At 47.7% G+C, this 15,019-nt stretch overlaps 1 protein-coding gene across 6 annotated transcripts in view; it reads left to right on the top strand.

The window, feature by feature from the left end:
- The window catches only part of KCNQ1 (potassium voltage-gated channel subfamily Q member 1), a 402,294-nt gene that overhangs the window by 303,554 nt on the left and 83,721 nt on the right, over positions 1–15,019 (top strand). The gene's annotated exons all lie outside the window — the stretch shown is intronic.

A 15,019-nucleotide genomic window follows, 5' to 3' on the forward strand; every position in this document is an offset into this window, starting at 1 on the left:
TGGGAGGCTTTAGCCCTGCTCTGTGAACTGCTGGGCCTTCCTTAGGGGCCCTGGGGAGCCTTCCCAGCAGAATGTCCAGGCTCCTGCTGGCCCAAGCTCCAAGTTCTCTGGCTCCCAGGGTCTGTGTGGAATCCACCGGTTTCACCCCACGTCTTTTCCTCTCCTGCCTGGTAACCCTCTTTGCAGAGGCCCTGGCTGGACCAGTTGCTTTGCAATTCACAAGGCTTTGGAAGGCAGTGCTCACAAATCGCTTTTCTAGTCGAAGACCAGTAAGAAGCCCATGTCATTCTTCTGAGACATTAGGGGTTTTCTCTCCCTTGTTTTAATCAACCAGTTCCCAATAAGTCATTTCAGTCAGGCCATTACCAATGGCTCATAATCTCCTGGGCTGCTGGGCGAAATGGGATCCCCTGGCTCTTTCACTGAAAACACTTTTCTTGTTTTCTTTCTCCGGCATGCTGGAAGCCGGCCAACTCGCCAGTTCCATTAACTTAATGAGGGCTGACAGCCTGCGACAAACGTCCTCATAATCTCCCCAGGATTTAAACGGGGTCCTCCCCAGCTGCCTGCCTACACCCCAACCTCGAGGCTCTTTACCTCTGTCTGTGCACCCACCCAGCCCCTCCTGGGAAAAAGCCAGGACAAAGATGTATTTCTTCGCTAGCTCCTTCCTGGCGGTTCTGTGCAGGCAGCCTCAGACCTGTAGGCCCTCTGCCCAATTTGGGTCACCCACAGCCCCCGCACCCCACAGCAATTTCTTGGGAGCTGATCATCCCCGAAGCTTGGAACTGCAAGGCAGTGACTGGTTTTGCCGGGCTCCGCTCGTCCCTCTGAGCGGAGGGTCACCCTGGTCACCATGAAAACTTTATCCTCATCCACACCTTTCTTTCTGCAACCCTCTGAGGCCTAGCACGGGAATCAGTTTAGGGTCCTCCCACACCCTCATCCAAACCCTCATCTCCCACCCCCCACTTGCAGAGAAAGCCCCATGCTCTCAGCAGGAAACGGATGCCAGCGTTTAGGGGCGGGTGGGCTCCCGGAAGGGGGCTCTATGGGAAAGGGGAGGCAAGGCTGAGCAGCTGCCCAAAGTGAGCATCTGTCCCACGTTCCACCCCCAGGAAACCCTCTCTCCTGACGCGGGGACTTGCGTCTCAGTGCAGAGGGCAGTGGAGGGACAGTGCAGCTCCAAACTGAGCATCTGAGTTCACTGCTGGTGGCACCATCCCGGCAAACAGGCCACTAGTGTGTTCTCCCTCTTTCAAACGGGGCGGCGACCCTCGTCTGACAGGCGGCTGTTCTGAGAGCGGTGGCTGTCCCAGGGAAGCCCTCGGTGAGCGTTACCATGGTTTTTAATTAAAGCATCTGCAGATGCGCTGTGTCCCTGCAAGGGCAGGCAGATGGGGACCCCAGGGACTGGTCCCCATAGCCAAGGTGTTCAGCCGCCCTGTCCCCTACACAGAGTGCCTCTCCCACTGGCTCAGGGTGAGGGCAAAATGGCACTTGCAGAACATGAGGCCTGGCCAGCTTTGCCCTATTCCCCCCATGGCATGGCTGACCTTCCTCTGAGCCCCTCGTGGATGCCTACACGCGGCAAGACGTTTCCTCAAAGATGCTCTTCTACAAAGCTGCACTTTCTCGGTTGCCGCTGCCACCTTGGCACCTCTCTGGGGTACCTTGTACTGCCCTGTCCTCCCCACGCCCTGAGGGGCCGTCCTAGGCAGCACTCACCCTGGTCATCCCTGTTTCCACCACAAGACTGTTTGTAGCCGAGCTTGGGAGTTGTGTTGTGTAGTGTTGACTTGAGTTGCATCGTGTTGTGTTGACTTGAGCTGAACTGTGCTGAGTGTTACTGAGTTGAGGTGACTGGGTTGATTTTAGCTTCACAGGTGATCTGAACCCAGCTGAATGGCTTCCATGGAGCTGATCTGAACCCAGTTGAGTGGCTTCCATGGAGCTGATCTGAACCCAGCTGAGTGGCTTCCATGAAGCTGATCTGTACTAAGCTAAACTGAGTTTCACTGAGCAGCTTGTTTAGCTGGTGTGTGCCAGGTGGTCTCTCGGGGGGTCCGATGGGATACCTCGTGTCTTAATCTGTTCAGTCTGCTATAACCAAATACCTTAGACCTGGTGATTCATACTTAGGAATTCATTGTTCTGGAGACTGGGAAGCACAGGGTCAGGGCGCCAGCAGATCTGGTGTCTGGTAAGGGGTCTGTCTGGTTCATGGAAGTCACCGGCCTGTGTCCTCACGTGGCAGAAGAGGCAAAAATAAGGTGCAAACAAGCTCCCTCAGGCCTCCTTTCCAAGGGCACGCATCCTCTTCCTAAAGGCTCTGCCCTCACGGCCGAATCACCTCTCAAATGCGCCATCTCCTAACACCATCGGGGCTGCGGGTTAGCTTTCGACATAGGGACTTTGGGAAGACACACACATCCAGACTACAGCACCTTGCTCCTGGGGAAACAGAGGAAACTGGTTCCTTTCTTTCGGTTCTGGGTTATGTCAAAATGAGTTCCCTTTGCTGAATCTGTTTCAGCCACCTCTCCCTAGGATCCTCGCAGAATTTCACTGCCAGCCAGGAAGGTCTGCCCTGGCTGGTCTGGGCTTGAGGACCAGCACGGGATTGTTCTCCTTTGTGGGTCGCTGATATGAAAACAATCTCACAAAGACGTAAGAACCACACATGCTTAGTGTCATGTGTGATGCATCAACCCAGGGGGAAGAGAGAACATGCATTCACGCAGAACTCTCTCAGCCACAAGCTCTGTTTCTGTTGCATTTGGGCCAGGTTGCGGGGAGCCTGGCAGGCCACCCTGCCAGTGTGGATGTCATTACATGAGCAGTAGGAAGCCATACAGTATCTGAGGCGGGGGAGTCACGAGATCTTCAGTCTGTCCCTCGGAAAGCCCCTCCTGCCGCCACTCAGGGGGATGGGTTGGAAGGGGTGAGGCTGGAGCCAGAATAGGGAGTTCAGAGGCCTCCGTGTCTGCCCAGGGAAGGAGGGAGGCCAGCTTCAGCTGCTGTCCTGAGGGCTCCTGCCTGGGTCCCTGAGCTCCCTGAGAAAGGGCTCTCTCCCAGAAAAGGCATGTGCCCTGGGCAGAGCCAGGAAAGCTGGGGATGTCTCAAAGCCTCCCTACCTGCTCTGTGTCCCCTCCCTCTGGAGCCTGCCTCTCTCCTGAGCAAAGTACCTGCCACCTGGGAGTGATCTGGGACAGTCAGATGCACCTTTTGAAGTATACGCCTCAGTGGCTTTTGGTATATTCAGAGTCATGCAACATCACTACTCTCTAACTTTAGAGCATTTTCATCACCCTCAAAATGTCCCTTGCATCCCAGGTACAAAGCCATACCAGGCCCCATGGGGATGGCTTGTGACTGCTGCAAATCCTGCCCCTGGGCCTTACTCTAGTTCTTCTTTCATCCACTGGTGTATTCCTTTGGCCGGGGACACGCACATTTGAGAAACTTCCCAGCTTCCCTCTATCTGAGGCTCACTCCATTACAACACAAGGAACTGAGACATCTGTGGCTGGTTTTTTGTTGTTGTTGTTGTTTTTCCAAATTGTATATCTGATAAGGGATGTGTATCCAGAATATACAAAGAGGTCTTATAACTCAATAATGCATTGACCCAATTAAAAAATGGGCAAAGGACTTGAGCAGACATTTCTCCAAAGAACAGATACAAATGGCAAATGAGCACAGGAACACATGCACATGAACACATGCTCAGCCTCAGCAGTCATTAAAGAGATGCAGATCAAAACCATAGTGAGGTTTACACCCAGTAGGATGACTAAAACAAAAAAGACAATAACAAGTGTTGGCAAGGATGTGGACTGCCAGAGCGAGGCTGGCCATTCCATGTATCTGGAGGAGGGCCCTGGAGGGGTGTGCCCATTGCATGTCTGTGTGTTCCCATGCAGTGGGCACAGGCAGTGGTGCCAGAAAGAGCCTCTACTGGGCTTTCTCAACACCCCAGCCTCTCACCTGCAGCCCAGGCATCCTCCAGTGGGTTTTTCAGGGAACTTAACATGATGAGTCTAAAATTTCTATGGCTGAATAAAGAACTGAATAAAAATAACCAAGACCTTGCCGAGAAGATCAAGGAAGGGCCCTGCCTTCCAGATATCAGGATGTGGAAGAGGCTATACTAACTAAGATGTTGCAGTGTAGGCACAAAGGTAGACAGTTAGCCCATTAGCCCAGTGGACAAGACAGAGAGCCCTGAAGAGATCCTTACAAGTGTGGGACATTGGCATGTGACCAAGGAGGTGTTGCAGGTTGCTGGAATCAATCATCGTCCAGAAGGAAAAAGCTAGAGTTGGGCCCCCACCTCATGCAATCTATAAAAACTGACTCCAGGTGGATCTAGGAATTAAATGTTAAAAGCAAACCTTAAAACTCTTACTGGATAATATACATTTATTAGTATCTTTTATAACTTGGCATAGGGAAATATTTATTTTACAAGACACAAAAGCGTTGACTATGAAAGACAAACATTGGTCAATTCGATTTTACAAAATAAGAATCCCTCATCATCCAAAGATACCCTGAAGAACGTGACAAGTTGCAGACTGGGGATTGCACTAGTTTTCTGGCACTGTTTTAACAGGTGACCACCAACACACATCAGAATAACAGACGTTTACTATCTTTCACTTCTGTCGGTCAGAGGTCCAACCCCAGGTCTGATGGGGCTGGAAGGCGTCATTAGGGCTAGAGGTCCTAGGGGAGGATCTGTGTCCTTGCCTTGTTCAGCTTCTAGGGGTTGTCTGCATTCCTTGGCCTTTAGCCCCTTCCTCTATCTTCAGAGCCATCATGTTGCTCCTCTCTGACATTTTTTTCGTAATCACAGCTCTCTCTGACCACAGCCAGGAAAGAGTCTCCACTGTTTGTTGTTGTTGTCTTTGTTTTTGTTGTTGTTGTTATAGGGTTTTGCTCTGTGACCCAGGTTGGAGTGCAGCGGCGCAATCATAGTTTACTGTAACCTTGAACTCCCTGGCTCAAACGATTCTTCCACCTCAACTTCCTGAGTAGCTGGGACTACACGCACGTGCCACTGCGCCTGGCTAATTTTGTTTAATTTTTTGTAGAGGTGGAGTCTCTCTATGTTGCCTAAACTGGTCTTGAACTCCTGGCCTTAAGTGAGCCTCCCACCTCACCCTTGGCCTTCCAAACCACTGGGATTATAGGCATGAGCCACTGTGCCTGGCCAGGGCCTTCACTTTTAAAGACTTGTGGTTAATTGGGCCCACCTGGACAATTCAATATAATTTCCCCATCTCAGTGTTCATGACCTTAATTACAGATACAAAGTCCCTTTTGCCATATAATGTAACATATTCATAGGTTCTAGGACATCTTTGGGGGAGCCCTTATTCTGCCTACCAAAGAAATGGATATTCACAATACAGTGAATTGATAAAGAATTGGTGTACGTATAACTAATACGTAACATGTATAATGTATTTATATATGTGTGTGTATAACCAATAACATCAATAATAGAAACTAAAATAACGAATCAATAGATATACAAATTATCGGACAGAAAAATGGCCAACGACAAAGACTTGTTCTGCCTTTCATGGTCGAGGAACACATGTGGCCAGTGAGTATGTGAAGTCACCATTTACAGAAACCATTTACGTCACTCCATTGGCATAAACCACAGTCTGACCATTGGGAGGGGTGGCAGGGATGTAGGGCCCTGGGTCTCTCCTACATTGCTGATGGGAGCGTACAGTGGGACTACCACTTTAAAAGGGTGGCATCACCTCCAAGGCGGTGAATTCACATACCTGTTGACCCAGCAGTCCCATATCTGGGCATACACCAAAAGGGAACTCTGGTGTGTGGACAAGTGAGAATGAACAGGAGTGTGTGTTGCAACGCTGTTTACAAGCTCCACGTGCAACCAGCCACTTTCCTCCCAGCAGGAGGGAGAGTGAGTAAACATGGAATGCCCATACAAAAGAGAATTTTAAACTAATTAAAACAAACAAGCCAGAGTGACAGACAACCATGTGGGAAGGCTTGGCAATATAATACCAAGGAAAAGCCCACTGCATTCTTATCAAGTTTAAATTACTAAAATTAAAAAAAAACATGACTTTTGGGACACATATAGATTCAATAATATTATATTAAAAAAGAAAGCAAGGGAAAGAGGAACACAGGATTCAGGTTGATGGTTACCCAGGATGGGGGAGACAAGGATACAGTTGGGGTGGAGCTATCAGGGTCCAGCATTTATTTTGTGTTTTGTTTGTTTGTTTTTGTAGAGACGTGTTTTGGCCATGTTGCCCAGGCTGGTCTTGAACTCCTGAGCTCAAAGCAATCCACCCACCTTGGCCTCCCAGAGTGCTGGAATTACAGGTGTGAGCCACCACACCTGGCCGTCTAGCATTTATTTTGAATAACGAGTCCTTGGGAGCTTTCTACATTGTTTTTAAAAACTAATTATATGACATTTTATAAGAAAATTATATTAACACAACCAGGAGAGATTTATTCTAGGTAATGTGAGGCTAGTTAACATTCAAAACTTAATTAATGTGATCTATTATGGAACTTTCCCAACTTGATCAAGAGCATCTTAAAAAAAAAAAACCCCACAGCTAACATCACATCACACTTAATAGTGAAAAACAGAATACTTTCCCCCTAAAATAAAAAAGAAGGCAAGGGTGTCTGTTCTCACCACTTCTATTCAATATAGTACTGGAAGTTCCAGCCACTGCAATAAGACAAGACAAAGAAACCGGACATGTAGATTGGAAAGGAGGATCTAAAACTGTTTCTGTTTGCAAAGATAGAATTGTCTATATAGAAAATCCCAAGGAATCTACAATAAAAATATCTGGAACTTAGGAGTTCAGCACACAAAAATCACTTGCATTTCTATACACTAACAATGAACCTGTGAAAACCAAAATTAGAAACATAATACCATTTACAATTGCGCTAAAGAAATTAAAATACTTAGGTATAAATTTAACAAAACATGTAAAGATGTATATACTAAACTACAATATGCCAATGAAAGAAATCAAGACCTAAATCAATGGAGAGACATTCCATGTTCATGAACTGGAAAACTCAAAATAGTAAACATTTCAGTTCTCCTTAGAATTACCTATAAATATAGCATAATTCCTAACAAGAATCCTAGCAAGATTTCTTGTGGACATGGACAAACTTGTTCTAAAATCTATATGGAAAGGCACGTGCTGTAGATTAAAACAATTTTGAAAAAGAATTAAGTGGGAGAAATCACTCTACCAATTTTAAGGCCTACTATACAGTAAGGAATCAATATGATTTGATATTGGAGGAATAAGCATGTAGTTCAACAGAACAGAACGAGGAATCCAGAAATAGACACACGCAAATATGCCTGACTAATTTTAAGACAAAGATGCAAAATTCAGTGGAGGAAGACTCCTCTTTCAACACACGGTACAGGAGCAGTTGGTCATTCATAGGCCAAATAAATAAATTAAAACCCTGACCTAAGTCTCACACTTTATATAAAAATTAACTCAAGAGCCACCTTGGACTTAAATATGAAGTGTACAACTCTGAAACCTTTAGAAAAACATAGAGGAGATAGTATTTAGGATTTAGGATGGGCAAAGAGTTCTCACACTGCATGCTAAAAGCATGATCTGTTTAAGGAAAATTGATGAAATGGACCCCATTAAAACTTAAAACACTTGTTTTGTGAAAGCCCCAGTGAAGGGGATAAAAATGCAAACTATAGACTTGGAGAAAATATGTGCAAGCCACATATTTGACAACTGGCATCTAGAACGTGAAGCACTCTCAAAACTCAACAGTAAAAAACTCAGCCTGTCCAACTAGAAGATGGGCAAAAGACGTGAAGAGACATTTCACCAAAGAAAATAGATAGGGAAGAAGTACACCAAAAGATGATCAACTTCGTTAGTGAAGATGGAAATGCAGATTAAAACCACAGTGAGCGGTCACTACACACCTATCAGAATGGCTAAAATGAAAAGTAATGATGACACCAAATGTTGGCGAGGATGTGGAGAAACGGGATTGCCCATCTGTTGCTGCTGGGAATGTAAACTGATGCAGCACTCGGGGAAAATAATGTGGGTGTTTCTTATAAAAGTCAGCATGCGACTACCACACATCCCGGCAACTGAACTCCTCCTGGGCATTTATCCCAAAGAAACGAAGACTCATATTCATACACAAAACTAAATGAAAATTTATAGAAGCTTTATTCCTAATTAGCTGAAAGCTGAGAACAATCTATGTATCATTCAACAGGGGAACAGGAAAACAGTGGTGCATCCATATCCTGAAACACTACCCAGCAGTAGAAAGGAACCCACTATTGGTACAACCTGAGCGGATCTTACGGGAATTGTGCTGAGGAGAAAAGGCCTCCCCCGAAAGGTCGCATGCTGTGTGATTCCGTGTAGATAACATTCTCAAAGTCCAGGCTGTAGGGATGGAGATCAGATGGTGGTTCCTGGGGTTAGGAATGGTGAGGGTGGGAGTGACTTGCACAGGAGAAGCAGAGGGGGTCTTTCTGGTGGGGAGGACTTGCATTCCTCGTTGCTGTGTGAATCTGCACTTGCGAACACAAGGCAGAGCCACGCACACTGTACCAATGTCAATCTCCTGGCGTTGATCTGTTACTCCACCCATGCAAGGTGTGACCGTCGCGAACTCACGTAGAGGGCATACAGGACTTCTTGGTACTTTTTTTTTTTTTTTTTCAACTTCCTAGGAGTCTATAATTGTTTCAAAATAAAAAGAAGCAAAACAACACACTGGGAGGTGCAGGAAACCACACACATGATGTGCTTGTGTCTGCTGACATAAGTGCTCAAGGAAAAGTCTGGAAGGCCTGCAAGGCCCTCATGCCTACGAGGTGGCTGCTAGGGGGATGTGACGTAGAGTGACTTCAGTTTCCCTCTTCATGTCTCCTGGGTCCTCCAGCACCCTGGGTTTCCTCTGCCAAGACCCCCACCCATCTGCCTGTCTTCATCTCACAAGCCTGCATGTGTGCAGAGGGCAGGGGTCCCCAGCGGATGTTCCTTCCCCAAGGCGCTGTGGCGACTTAGAGGGCCCCCCAAGCTCGGGCCTTTGAAGACAGCTCTGTGTCTCCTAGGACACACAGGTGTGGGACCTCACTGCGCAGGAGGGAGTTGCAAAGAGCGACACCCCAGCATGTGGGAAGGAAGGGAGAGAGCTCTTATTTCCTTATTTTCTTTCCATCTCCACTCCCAGGCAAAGCTGATAAATTCTTCCTTATTCCAGAGTTAGAGGATGCTCCAGAAGGGGCCGAGAGCTTGTCCAGGCAGGGTGGGTACAAGGGGCTTGCATCTGACTTAACTGTCTGGCTGGGGGAGAGGGGACAGAGGTCCTGGGAGGGGCTGAAGGCTCAGGGACACAGGTGAGGCCAGCCCCTCCTCCACCCTGGGCATCTCCAGGCCCAGCCCCACCCTGAGCTGTACTGGACCCAAGCCCCAGGACCCCCTGGAGTCACCTCCAGCACTCCCACATGCCAGCCCCTACCCTGGGCCTCAGGATCTGCCTGGATGGAGGCCAGGCCGCTGAGCTGCTGGGAATCTGTTCCACAGGTGGGAAGGTCGGCCCGCCATGGGCAGCCCAGTCCGGGAAACTTCCTGCCTCTGCTTTCCCACAGTGTCCTTCGATGGCCCCCAGTGACGTGTGTTGAATGTGGCGCTGGCCCCTTGGGCAGCCCAGCAGCCCCCACCCCAGCCAGCCCAGCCTGGGCAGCACTGGGGGCTCCTGGCTTTGAATTTGACCTATCCAGAAACAACAGGTCCTTCAGTGGGCTCAGCCCCTGAGACCACTCAGCCTGGGCTGTGTGCCCAGCGGCACTTCATGTACGTGGACGGGGCAGGCGGGCAGGCAGGCGTGGAGGAGCTAATGGGTAAGTTAGGCAGCACATTAACAAATGGACCAGCGGATGGGGGTGGGGAGCTCATCTCATTCATCTACAAATTATTAACAATAACTTGTTCATTAATGAATGAACAGGTGAGATACAGGTCAGTGGGTGCATGAATGAGTGAGGAGACGAATGAAGTGGGTCTTTTCTCAGCAGCTGACCCACGGCCAAGCCCCCACTGGGCAGCACGTCCCTTCCTCCTCTCCCAAGCTGGGTGGTGCGGGCAGGGAGAGGGTCCACCCTCCCTTCAGTAGGTGAGGAAGCCACAGGCCTGGAGGGTGGCCCAGCCCAGGCAGGAGGGCGCCAGCCCCGGGCCCTCAGTCCCTTCCTGCAACCAGGGTCCAGGGGTCACTTCCTTCAGGGCCCAGTGAGCCCAAAGCCTCCATCCTGCCCCCTGTCTCTTACCAGCTCGCTCCTGCAGCAGTGCTACTGAAATGGGAAAGGTTTCCTTGTCCCCCTCGCAGGACATGTGACAGGGGTGTGGCTCGCTTCTTCAGTGCCCCACTACTCAAAGTTCTAGGGGAGCATACAGTAGGACAGGTTGTGGGGCTCCAACCCCACAGCAGCGTCTAGGGGTGAATGTTTACAGCTGAAGCCCCATGGGTGTGTGTTACAGGGTGCTCTTTAGTTTAGCCGTCCATAGACAGCTTGCGTTAGTCAGCTCAGTTAGACCCCCTGCCTTACGGCAAGGACAGAGGTCTTTCTGTATCCCGAGGTTCTTGCCTTGGTGTACTGGAAGAATCAGATCACACGTGGGCTTGGAGAATGAGTGCAAGGTTTTATTGAGTGGAACTAGCTCTCAGCAGATGGGGGAGCAAGAAGGGAGATGGAGTGGGAGGGTGGTTTTCCCCTGGCATCAGGCCGCTCAGCAGCCTGGGCTCTCCTGCGTCCACCCTAGCCAAACCCTGCATCGTTCCTCCGGTCAATGGTCTGCCGGCCTGTCGGTGCCTGTTGGTGCCTGTCGGTGTGCTCCTACACTGGTGTGTTCCTCTCGACCTACCCTCAACGTCCAGCCGCTTGTGTCTTCTTCTGCCGACATGTTCCTCTTGATGTCCAGCCGCTTGTGGGTCTGCCCACTAAGGTCTCGAGATTTTTGTAGGCACGGGATGGGAGCATGGCAGGCCAGGATGTTCTCGGGAAATGCAACATTTGGGCAGAAAAACCGAAATGTCTGTCCTCACCCGGGTCTGTGCACGTAGGCCGTAGGGTGGAACCCTAGCCAGGGACCCGCCCTTCTCCTCCCAGCACTTCCCTGCCCCTCTTCCGTATCACTACCAGGAAAGACCACTTGGCCCCATCCCAGGCCTCACCCAATACAGAGAGAGAGACACCACGCCCTGCAAAGGAGCAAGCCGGGCCCTTCTCTCTCAGACCACAGGGTCGACTGTGTTCAGCAGAAAAGCCAGGTAGCCAGCGCTGTCACCAGAGCAGTGGCTGACCCACACCATGGCCTGGACAGAGCTGGGGGCCTGGCCTGGCACCCTCAGCCCTGGCCTGCTTGCAGTCCCGGCCGGCTGTTTGCCTGTGAAGGCTCCGGCTGTGTTCTAGGGAGTTGGCAGGAGGGGAGGCCCGCAGCAGCTTCTAGCGGCCTGTGAAGCAGCCACGGGGCATGGCCCTCTGTGCAGAACAGGATCTGAGGAGCCCCGAGTGTTCTCACTGGATGTGGGGCCACATCCAGACCTTGGCGGTCATGGCCACAGGCTCCCAAGGCCCTAAGTGACAGCCAGTGGTAGACCCTTCACGGTCAGGCACCTATGACTCCCAGTTCCCTGCCTGCTCCCAGGCTGTTTGGGGTGATGGAAAGAGGCCAGGACGTGAGGCCAGGGTAATAGTTCCTCTCGTGTGTCAGGCCTGGGAGGGGCCTTCATGAGACCATCACGGAGATCTTGGAGCCTCCAATTTGTCAAATAGTTTTCTGTTACAGTTCATACTGTTTGCGTTCCATTAAAGACGTCTTTGCCCATCCCAGGTCGTGAAAATATTATCCAACTTTCTTCGACAGGCCCGATTGCCTCAAAGTTAGGCCTGTGACTCTCCCTGGGTTAACTTTGTGACCGGTGTGTGGTAAGGATCATGGTTGATATATTTTCACAGGTGCAGCCACATTGTTCCAGCACCATTTATTGAAAAGCGTATCCTTCCGCCAGCTCGACGGCAAAGGCGTCTTTTCTATGAACCAGTGGCCACAGGAGGGTTTGTGTGTCTAATGTCCTATTCCACGGGTCCCCAGGCCACAGACCGGTACCCGTCCATAGACTGTTAGGAACAGGGCCGTGCAGCAGGAGGTGGGCGGTTGGCAAGTGAACGTGATCACCTGAGCTCCGCCTCCTGTCAGATCAGTGGTGGCATTAGATTCTCACAGGAGTGCGAACCCTGTTGTGAATGCACATGTGAGGGGTCCAGGCTGTGTGCTCCTTATGAGAATCTAATGCCTGCTGGTCTGAACTGGAACAGTTTCATCCTGAAACCATCTCCCCCCACCCCACCCCTGTCCACGGAAAAACTGTCTTCCACGAAACTGGTCCCTGGTGCCAAAAAGCTTGGGGAACCACTGCCCTATTCCGTCAGACCCCCACTGTTCATCTGTCTGCCCACACGCTCTTAATCAAGCCCTGTGGCCTCATGAAACCCTGGGAGTGTCAGACCTCTGACTTTGTTGTTCTTCAAGATCGTCTTGGCTATTCTTGGCCCTTCACATTATTAGGAATATTTTAGAATCACCTTGTCGGTTTCCAATAAACAAACAAACAAACAAACAAAAAGCACTGTGATATTGATTGGAATCATATTTAATCCGCACCTCAATTTGCAGAAAATTAACATCTTATAAATATTGAGTCTTCTTATACATGAACATACTATATCCCCAAGTCAAGTTAGGTCTTCTTTATCTGTCTCTCCAATGCTTAGTGCTTTTCTGTGTAGTAGTCTTACACATCTTTAAACAGATTTATTTTAGAGCTGGGTACGATGGCTCACACCTGTAATACCAACTACTTGGGAGGCTGAGGTGAGAGGATCACTTGAGCCCGGGAGTTTGAAACCAGCCTGGGCAAAATAACAAGACCCCATCTTAGAAGAAAAAAAAAAAATAAGAAAGAAAGAAATAAAGAAAGATTGTGAAAGCAAGACAGTAAAGAAGAAACAAAAAACTTTATTGAAAGATTTATTCTTAAGTTTCTGGTCAAGTTTATGGTTATTGATGCTATTGTAATTGATATGTTTTATTTTCTAATTGTTACTAGCATATAGAAATATACATATACATATTTTAAAGACAGGGTCTCTGCATTCCAGGCTCAGAGCTTACAGCAGCCTTGAGCTCCTGGGCTCAAGCAGTCCGCCCATCTCAGCCTCCTGAGTAGCAAGAAGCACAGCTACACACCACCAAGCCTGGCTATTTTTTAAATTTATTTTTTCTACAGATGGGGTCTCACTATGTTGCCCGGGCTGATCTCAAACTCCTGGGCTCAAGTGATCCTCCCACCCCACCCTCCCAAAGCACTGGGATTGCAGATGTGAGCCACTCTGTCAGGCCTAGAAATATAATTATTATATATCATCCTTAAAACCGGCGTTCTTGTTAAATTCGTGTATTCCGACAGTTTATCTGAGGATTCTTAGGGATTTTTTTTACATGTATGGTTATGTCATTTGCAAATAACAAATGTTTTATTTTTTCCTGTCCAATCCTTGTACCTTTTATCTCCCTTTTCCTACCTTTTTAACATACCAGCTGGGACTTTCTGGACAATGTGAAATAGAAACGATAACATCCTTGCCTTGCTTCCTGTCTCAGGAGGAAAGCGTATCACATTTCACTATTAAGTATGATGTCTGCTTAGGGTTTGGGTTTTTTTGTTTTAGTTTTTGTCTTTTTTTTTTAGGTAATGGAGTTTCTATTCCTAGTTTGCTGAGAGTTGTGTTTTTAATTATGAACAGGTCTCGCTTTATCAAATGCTTTTTTACAATCTGTTGTGTTGATTCTATTTTTTCTGACTTATTCTGTTGATGTGAAGAGTGACGCTGCTTGGTCCTTAGAGGGTAAACTCAGCATGCACAAGTGGATTAAACCACATTCGAGCATGTGTTTGGGCACAGTGCTACATGCAGCTTGCTGGTGGTGGTTAGGATATTTGCACGTATGTTCACGAGAGAGATTAACCTGTGATTTTTTTTTTTCTTTCTTGAAATATCCTTGTCAGATTTTGATATCAAGGTTATGCTGCCTTATGAAAATACTTGTATAAAATTGACATTATTTTTTCCTTAAATATTTGGAAGAATTTACTGGTGATGTCATCTAGATACAGAGTTTTCTTTGCCAGAAGATCATTAAAATTCCAAATTTAACTTATTTAATTAATATTGGGCAATTTGGATTATTTTTGTTTTTGTGTCTACTTTTACATACTGTGTTTTTAAATAATTTGTATATTTTATCTAAATCATCAAAAGTATTTTTGTTTGTAATGTCCTCTGAATAAATGTTTCTGCACCTCTAGGTCTATAGTGACATTCCATCTTTAACTCCTGACGGTGGCCATTTGTGTCCCCTCCCCCATCTGATCAATCTTCCCAAAAGTGTGTCTGTTTTATTAGTCTCTTCTGAGAACCAAATTTTGGCTTTGTTGATTTTCCTTAAATAATGTTCATTTTTTATCTCATAGACTGTGCTCTTAACTTTATCTCTTCCCTCCTACTATCTTTGGGTGTAATTTGCCATTTTTTTAACCGCTTGAGATGGATTTCAGCCTTTCCTCTGCTCTGAGATATGCATTTAAAGCCACGAGGTTCACTGTCTGTGCTTATTTCACTGTACTTTCAGTACCTATTTGGCTATGAATTTTAATACCTTACATTTTTATTACTATTTAATTTAAACTGTTGTTTGATTCTCATTATATATTTTTCTTTGACCCCTGGGTTATTTAGATTGTTTAATATCCAAAATACATGGAGATTCCCTAGTTATCTCTTTTTATGGATTTCTAATTTAATTGTACTGTAGTCAGAGAGCATAATAAACATGATTTGCCTTCTTTGAAATTT

Source organism: Gorilla gorilla, chromosome 9, assembly GCF_029281585.2.
Source record: "Gorilla gorilla gorilla isolate KB3781 chromosome 9, NHGRI_mGorGor1-v2.1_pri, whole genome shotgun sequence".
NCBI lineage: Eukaryota > Metazoa > Chordata > Mammalia > Primates > Hominidae > Gorilla > Gorilla gorilla.